Source organism: Tiliqua scincoides, chromosome 4 (assembly GCF_035046505.1).
Source record: "Tiliqua scincoides isolate rTilSci1 chromosome 4, rTilSci1.hap2, whole genome shotgun sequence".
NCBI classification, from domain to species: Eukaryota; Metazoa; Chordata; class Lepidosauria; order Squamata; family Scincidae; genus Tiliqua; species Tiliqua scincoides.
The window spans coordinates 35332876-35339773 of record NC_089824.1 but is presented as its reverse complement, the minus strand read 5'-3'; the positions used below and the strand labels follow the sequence as shown (position 1 = coordinate 35339773).

Sequence of the window (6898 nt, the reverse complement as noted above, 5' to 3'; positions counted from 1 at the left end):
CAATATTATCCAGAAGAAGGTGGTCCCTCAGACAGTCTGGTCCCAAGTTGTAAAGAGCTTTAAAAGTCAAAACTAGCACTCTGAATTGTGCTTGGAAACAAAGGGGCAGCCAGTGTAGCAGCAGCCTGACTGAGTTGAACCAATGAGCCCCAGAACCACCCAGGCAGCTGCATTGTTCACTAATTGCAGTTTCCAGACAGGCTTCAAAGACAGCCCCAGGTAGTATATGTTGCAGTAATCTAATCTAGATGTCACAAGGGTATGGGTCACAATGTCTAGATCTGAGTTTCTATTAACCAGTTGAAATAAAGTGCCTCTGAGTCCATGCAGAGTTCTTTTGCCTTTCAATCAGGCATGCACAACCTAGTTCCTCCCACCTAAAGACTTTGTCCCAGCACTGCTCTGTTTAGAAATTAAACCTGTCCCCAGATATGCTTGCAAAACTAAAAACATACATTTGCTTGGCTCCTAAATCCAGCCCTGCCACATAACCCATTCCTGTTCAGCAGTTCTGCGCTAATAACCTTTCAATCTATAACTCTTTAAACTCAACCCTTGAGCTGCTCAGTGATAGGATTTCTCTTACTAATATCTCACTGGACTCTCACACCTTGAAAAGTCTGCTCACTCCAACCATCATCCCAGTTCATTACTGTGGCGTGCAGTGGCCATTCTAGATATGACTGTCTGTCCTCCCCGCCCCCACATAATCATTCATGTTTGTATCTTTTGTGTTTTAATTCATCCTGCTTTTAGGTACACATGCAACATCCTAAAAGTGTGCCTTTTACCAATAAAAACAGCATAGTCTGTTAGCCCCTTTATACACTAACTAATTTATTTCAGCGTAGGATTTCACAGCCTGCTATCCATTTTATCAGATGTGCAAGGGTGCTACAAGATCCATCAGTGCTTTTGCTGTAAAAGACTAAGGGCCCAATTCTATCCAACTTTCCAGCACTGGTGCAGCTGCAATGCAACCCAAGATAAGGGAACAAATATTCCCTTACCTTGAGGAGGCTCTGTGACTGCGTCCCCACCAAATGATGCAGCACACACCCCATCAGGCTCTGGAAAATTAGATAGGACTGGGCCCTAACACAGCTATCTCCTGGAACTATAGTATTTTACCAATGTTTCACTTTTTAAAAAGGGAGGGATGCCTTAAACCTACCTGGAAGTTACACTTCCAAGCCTTTTTACCTCAACAGCTCACATTCACATAGGGGTTTGTGATTCTGTGTCAATTCTGCTCAGAGTCATATTTACAATTTTTTTGCTTGCTATGGCATGGCTCTTTTAACATGAGTGCGAAAGTGGGGTAGGACAATGCATCCCAAACGTTTTAGCACCATAGCCCACTTGACCTCCCCCCCACCCCTACCTGGGTTCACATGCCACTTACTATGCCACACTAATTACTAAAGATAATTGGAAAATGTGACATTTTAATTTAACCTCATACCACAGGTTAACATCAAGGCTAACAATTTTCTTCTGCAAACCAGGCAAGAGTGCTTGCAATTTTTTTTTTTAAATTTCAAAACCTTATCATGAACCATCAAAAACAGGTTCATGACCTGACTGGTAGGTCCTGATCCACATTCTGGGAACCAATACAGAACATTATTTCCATTGGAAAGGCCCATGAATGAAATGGGATAACAACAACCCTGCAGTGTAGTACACTGCTCATATTGCCAGGTAGGAAATGGCAGGTGTCTAGCCTATCTTTAAAGGTTGTTGTGAGGATAGAAAGCGCAGTGCAATGCCACATACTCCCCTCTGTCTAGCCTACCTTATAGGGTTGTTGTGAGAACGGAAAGGGCAGTGGGGCACCACATACATCCCCGCTGTGCCTGGCCTACCTTAAAGGGTTGTTCTAAGGATGGAAAGGGCAGTAGGGCACCACATACACCCCCACTCTGGCTGGTCTACCTTAAAGGGTCGTTGTGAGGATGGAAAGGGCAGTGGGGTGCCACATACACCCCCACACTGCCTGGCCTACCTTAAAAGGTTGTTGTAAGGACGGAAAGGGCAGTGGGGTGCCACATACACCCTCACTCTGCCTGGCCTACCTTAAAGGGTCGTTGTGAGGACAGAAAGGGCAGTGGGGCGCCACATACAGCCCCACACTGCCTGGCCTACCTTAAAGGGTTGTTGTGGGGACGGAAAGGGCAGTGGGGCACCACATACACCCCCACTCTGGCTGGTATACCTTAATGGGTCGTTGTGAGGACGGAAAGGGCAGTGGGGTGCCACTTACACCCCCACTCTGCCTGGCCTACCTTAAAGGGTCGCTGTGAGGACAGAAAGGGCAGTGGGGCGCCACATACATCCCCACACTGCCTGGTCTACCTTAAAGGGTTGTTGTGGGGACGGAAAGGGCAGGGGTGTGGATGATGAGAGTGCCACATACACCCGCGGAGCTCCTGGAGGGGAGCTGGGACAACAACGCAGCCACACACAGGCCCGCAGCAGCTGCCTGGCAGGCGGGCAGAAACTCAACAGGCCGAGACTGCTGGTGCCCCAGGCTAAGCCTCAGCTGCTCCACAGGCTGCCTCCTGACCTCCCCGCCCCCCAGGCGCCGCACGGGCGCTCTCCCACCCCAGCCCACCGCCTTCCGCAGCCCACCGCGCCGCTTCTCCTCCCTCACAGACCGACCTGCTACGGCCGCTGCCGCTCTCCGGAGGGAGGGGCTACTGCTCCAGGAGGCGTCACCCCCCACATCCCCGCCCCTGGCAACCAAGAGACGGCCAAGTGACCCGGATTTAACTTGGAGCATAGAGTTCCCCTTCTGGCTTTGCCCAGAGCGGCCCCACGTAAGCCGTTTTCCTTGATCTCCATCTTCTTTTTCACATCTCTACGGTACTGTCCTCGCTTTCTCGGTACCACGACTCCGGAGGTCTATAAGCCTAGAGCGTCGCCTGAGAGGAAACAGGAAGTATAACTGTGAGATGGCACGCCTGTCGTATCCTAGAGCGGTCCTTGGTTGCTTAGTGACTCATGAGACCACGGACACTCAGGATGCTACTTCCGGTTTCTTTGCACTCCTCTGCCAGCCCCCCCTTTCTTTGCTCTGCTTTCTGCTGTCCTGGACCGGAAGTGAGGGGTGCTCATAGAAATGGATGGAGAAAGGCGGGTCTGAGTGCAGCTGTGGTTGTGTGTGAGCAGGACCGTCCAGAAGCAGCCAGCAGAGCAAAGGGGGGGGGGGGAGTCCTGCTCTTCCTAACAAAGGGTTGCTGCTTGTAAAGAATGCGCTCGGTGGGAGTTTGCAGGCTTTAAGAGAGTCCCGTCTGCACGCGACCCACTAGGGCTCAAGGCTTCTGGGGCAGGAGGCATCAGCTCTGGGCTGGGAGGGTGTCCAACAGGGGTGTGTGGTGGGTGCGGAGGCAGGTGAGGCAGAGCCTCCCCGCTGGAGTCCTTCGAAAAGCATCTTGTGAAAAGCTGCCATGTGAGGTGAGGCAGAGCTCCCCACTGGAGTCCTTCAGAGAGCATCGCCATTGTGTGAGGTGAGGCATAGTCCTTCAAAAATCAATGCTGCTGTGTGAGGTGAGGCAGAGCCTCCCCGCTGGAGTCCTTCAAAAAGTGTAGCTGGTGAGGCAGAGCCTCCCCACTGGAGTCCTTTGAAAAACCCCACTGCTTTGTGAGGTGAGGCAGAGCCTCCCCACTGGAGTCCTTCAAAAAATGTTGCTGCTGTGTGAGGTGCAGCAGAGCCTCCCCACTGGCATCCTTTGCCTTTTTAAAGGATTCCAGCAGGCAGGCTGTGCCTCACCTGCCTCCCCACCCACCGCACATCCCTGGTGTCAAAGGAGGAAATATGACTAGAGCAACATTGGCTGCAATGTGAGGAGAGTTTTGGTTGGAAACACAAAGCCAACCTCAGTCCTAAATCCTTCCTACCTGCAATATGAGCAGTGTACTCCACTGCAGGGTGTTGTCATCCACTTTCCGCCATGGGCCTTCCCAATGGAAATAACAGGCTATATCAGCACTCACGTTATCTTACTATTGGCAGGGCAATGTTTTAAATGAATTTAGGCTGCAATCCTATCCACACTTACCTGGGAGTAAGCCCCATTGACTTTAATGGGACCTGAGTAGACATGCATAGGACTGGGCTTTTAAGGCTCAATTCTATCCAAATTTCCAAGCAGTGATACAGTCGGAATGTAGCCCCAAGGTAACGGAACAAACGTTCTCTTGCTCTGAGGAGACCTCTGTGACTGCACCCCCACCACAGGAGGCAGCACAAGCCCTGTTGGCATGGCTGCATCAGTACTGGAATGCTGAATAGGATTAGGCCCTTCATCCCCACTGCCTCCTCTCCCTGTGGAAATTCTGCACAAGTGAGGTGCTTGTTCATCTCTCTCTCTCTCTCTCTCTCTCTCTCTCTCTCTCTCTCTGTGCAGTCCTGAGTGCTGGCCCCAGTTCTGCCTCTGCCCGTTTGCTCTCTGGGCAACATAAGAGGGTGAACTGGGCTGGCAGAGTTGTCCAAAGAGAGATGAGTGCCAGGCCTAATTGCCCTCTTACTCTGAGCACAGAGGTGCTGGCTCCAATCCCCATCACTTCAGCACCCAGAGGGAAAGCACAAGTGGACAGCCACTCAAATAAGGAGCAGCTATCTCATCCTCTTGCTTATTCACCCTGTGAGTGCTATAGTGGTGGGGACTGGGCCCAGTGAGACCAAAGATAGCATAACAAGCTCAGGGGCTCGCTGATCTTGCCAGCAGCCACCCCTCCTCTTGCTAATTTACTCTTCTGCACTCTCCCTCTTGGTGCCATGGTGGGTCTGGACTGACGCTAGCATTGGGTTGCCTTAAGGGAGCCAAATTTGAGATTTCAAAACTGTAGTGTGTCTTTCTTGAATCATCATTTTGCAGAAAAGGTCAGTTGAACTTGAGATAATGCATTACTGTATTTTATTTTTAGAGAGGTGGGGGAAGGAAAGAAAGGAGTCTCTATCTAGAATATGTTCTTAAATTGGATAGGTACAATCTATTTCTTCCATCATTTTATTAAGGTGGATAATAAATGTGTTCCTACATTCAGCAGACCCTGATACCTTACTGATGGTTTAGAGCTCAGTTTTATCATGTGTGCACTTACACCATTAGGATTTTCTCACACATAAGATGGATAATTTCTCCTCCCCCCCCATGAGAATCTGCCTGATGGGCCCAATCCTATTTGACATTCCAGCACTGATGCAGCCATGCCAACTGGGAATGCACTGCATCCTGCAGTGGGAGGGCAGTCACAGAGTCCAGGCAAGAAACATGGAAGTGGGTTTTTAAACCTATTTTTCCACTGTTTTTTTATCCACTGATTATTTTTTTATCCACTAGGGGTTCCATACAGAACCCAAGTGGATAACGAGGGATACTGTCACAAATTATTATTAGTTTAGATAAAATTTAGTTGAATTTATATCCCTGAGAGCCCAATCCTATGCATGTCCAAGTTCCATTTTAGTCAATGAGGCTTGTTCCCAGATAAGTGTGGATCGGATTGCAGCCTCAATTGCTTTGATTACTTCTGGGCTCTCAGTTGTTCTCATTGTTTGTTATTTTGTGTATTTTAAAAAATATTTTTACATGTATTGTTTTGATTGTATTGAATTATCATAGTTTCCTTTAAAATAAAAATAAAACGTGTGTTTTCACTGGTGATACCATCATAGTGAGGCTGTGCTTGTAATGCAACCCAAAAGAGGTTCAGGCCCTTCAGCTCAAAATCCTTTTCACAGATAGATTTTTAATCTGCCTTTATTAGCATCTGTTTTGAGATAGAATCACTTCCTAGGTGCTAGCATCTCATAGGAAAGGAGCAGGCTCAGTGGTGTGACTTGTAACAGCTTCTAGGCTGAAACCCAGGCCATTTCTTACAGCAGTGTTCTTCCTTGGTTTTGGGACCCCAATGGGGTTGTGAAGCCTCAGTTGTGGGGTTGCAGCAACTTATGGGAACAAAAACGTTTGAAGACCGCTGGACTGCAGCACTGCCAGGTCAGGATGATCAGATACAATGGAGGACAAAGCGCCTATACCTTTAACCATTGTAGAGGCAAGGGAATTTTGGCAGGTGCAGCTTTTTAAACCCTTCCATGTGGACCTACACCTGCCAATGGCTGCCAATGGCTCTCCAGAGTTGCAGCCTGAGGTCTTTCCTTTCCATACCTGGAGATGTCCTAGATTGACTCTGGGACTTTCTACATGTTAACTGCTTCCTGTAAACAAATTGCATTGCATCAGAACATCTGGACAATTGTCATTCAGACAAACAAAAAAATGAATGTACTTGTAATTAATACAAACAAAAATACACTGTGCAATTAAAGCTGCAATCCTATATTCACTTACCTGGAAGTAAGTCCTATGACTATAATGGAACTTACTTCTGAGTAGACATGGATAGGATTGGACTCTAATACACACAAAAATACAACTATTACATTGTGCTAGCACAATTTTAACATTCACCAGGCCTTTCCCCAATGTCAGAATGGCAGCTGCACTAGTCTAGTAACTCATTTTGCTGAATATTTTTGGATGGTATGACCTTTGTTGTGACCTTGGAGACTAGGAGATATGTTGTTCTCACTCTAATTGGCCTAGTCATTCCTTGATGCTCACACATGACTTGCATTAAAATTATTGGGGATTGTGTGTGTGTAGACCTAAAGGTTAGAAGGTACTTGGGAAGTCTGTGTTACCTTTTGTGGTATTGATCTCCTAATTGCAGAGATGATGCACCCTAGTTTGGAAGAGTGAAGGAATGCAAATAGAGAAAATTCCATTATCATATATTTGTCCAGAAGCATGGCAACCCCATAAAACACGGCCTCTGAGTCCTTCAATAGTGGTCCAGATTAGTAGTGAAGTTTGATTGTTCTGATGAT

The 6898-nt window shown here is 47.8% G+C and overlaps 1 protein-coding gene across 3 annotated transcripts in view; it reads right to left on the bottom strand.

Moving 5' to 3' along the window:
• The window catches only part of PEX2 (peroxisomal biogenesis factor 2), a 19657-nt gene extending 16931 nt beyond the window's left edge, over nt 1-2726 (bottom strand). For 2 of the 3 annotated variants that reach the window (XM_066623660.1, XM_066623658.1), the window contains exon 1: nt 2665-2726. The gene's annotated coding sequence lies outside the window, so the exon portion shown is untranslated. The remainder of the gene's footprint in view (nt 1-2664) is intronic. The other variant, XM_066623661.1, reaches the window with a different exon arrangement.
• Nucleotides 2727-6898: the final 4172 nt, after the last annotated feature.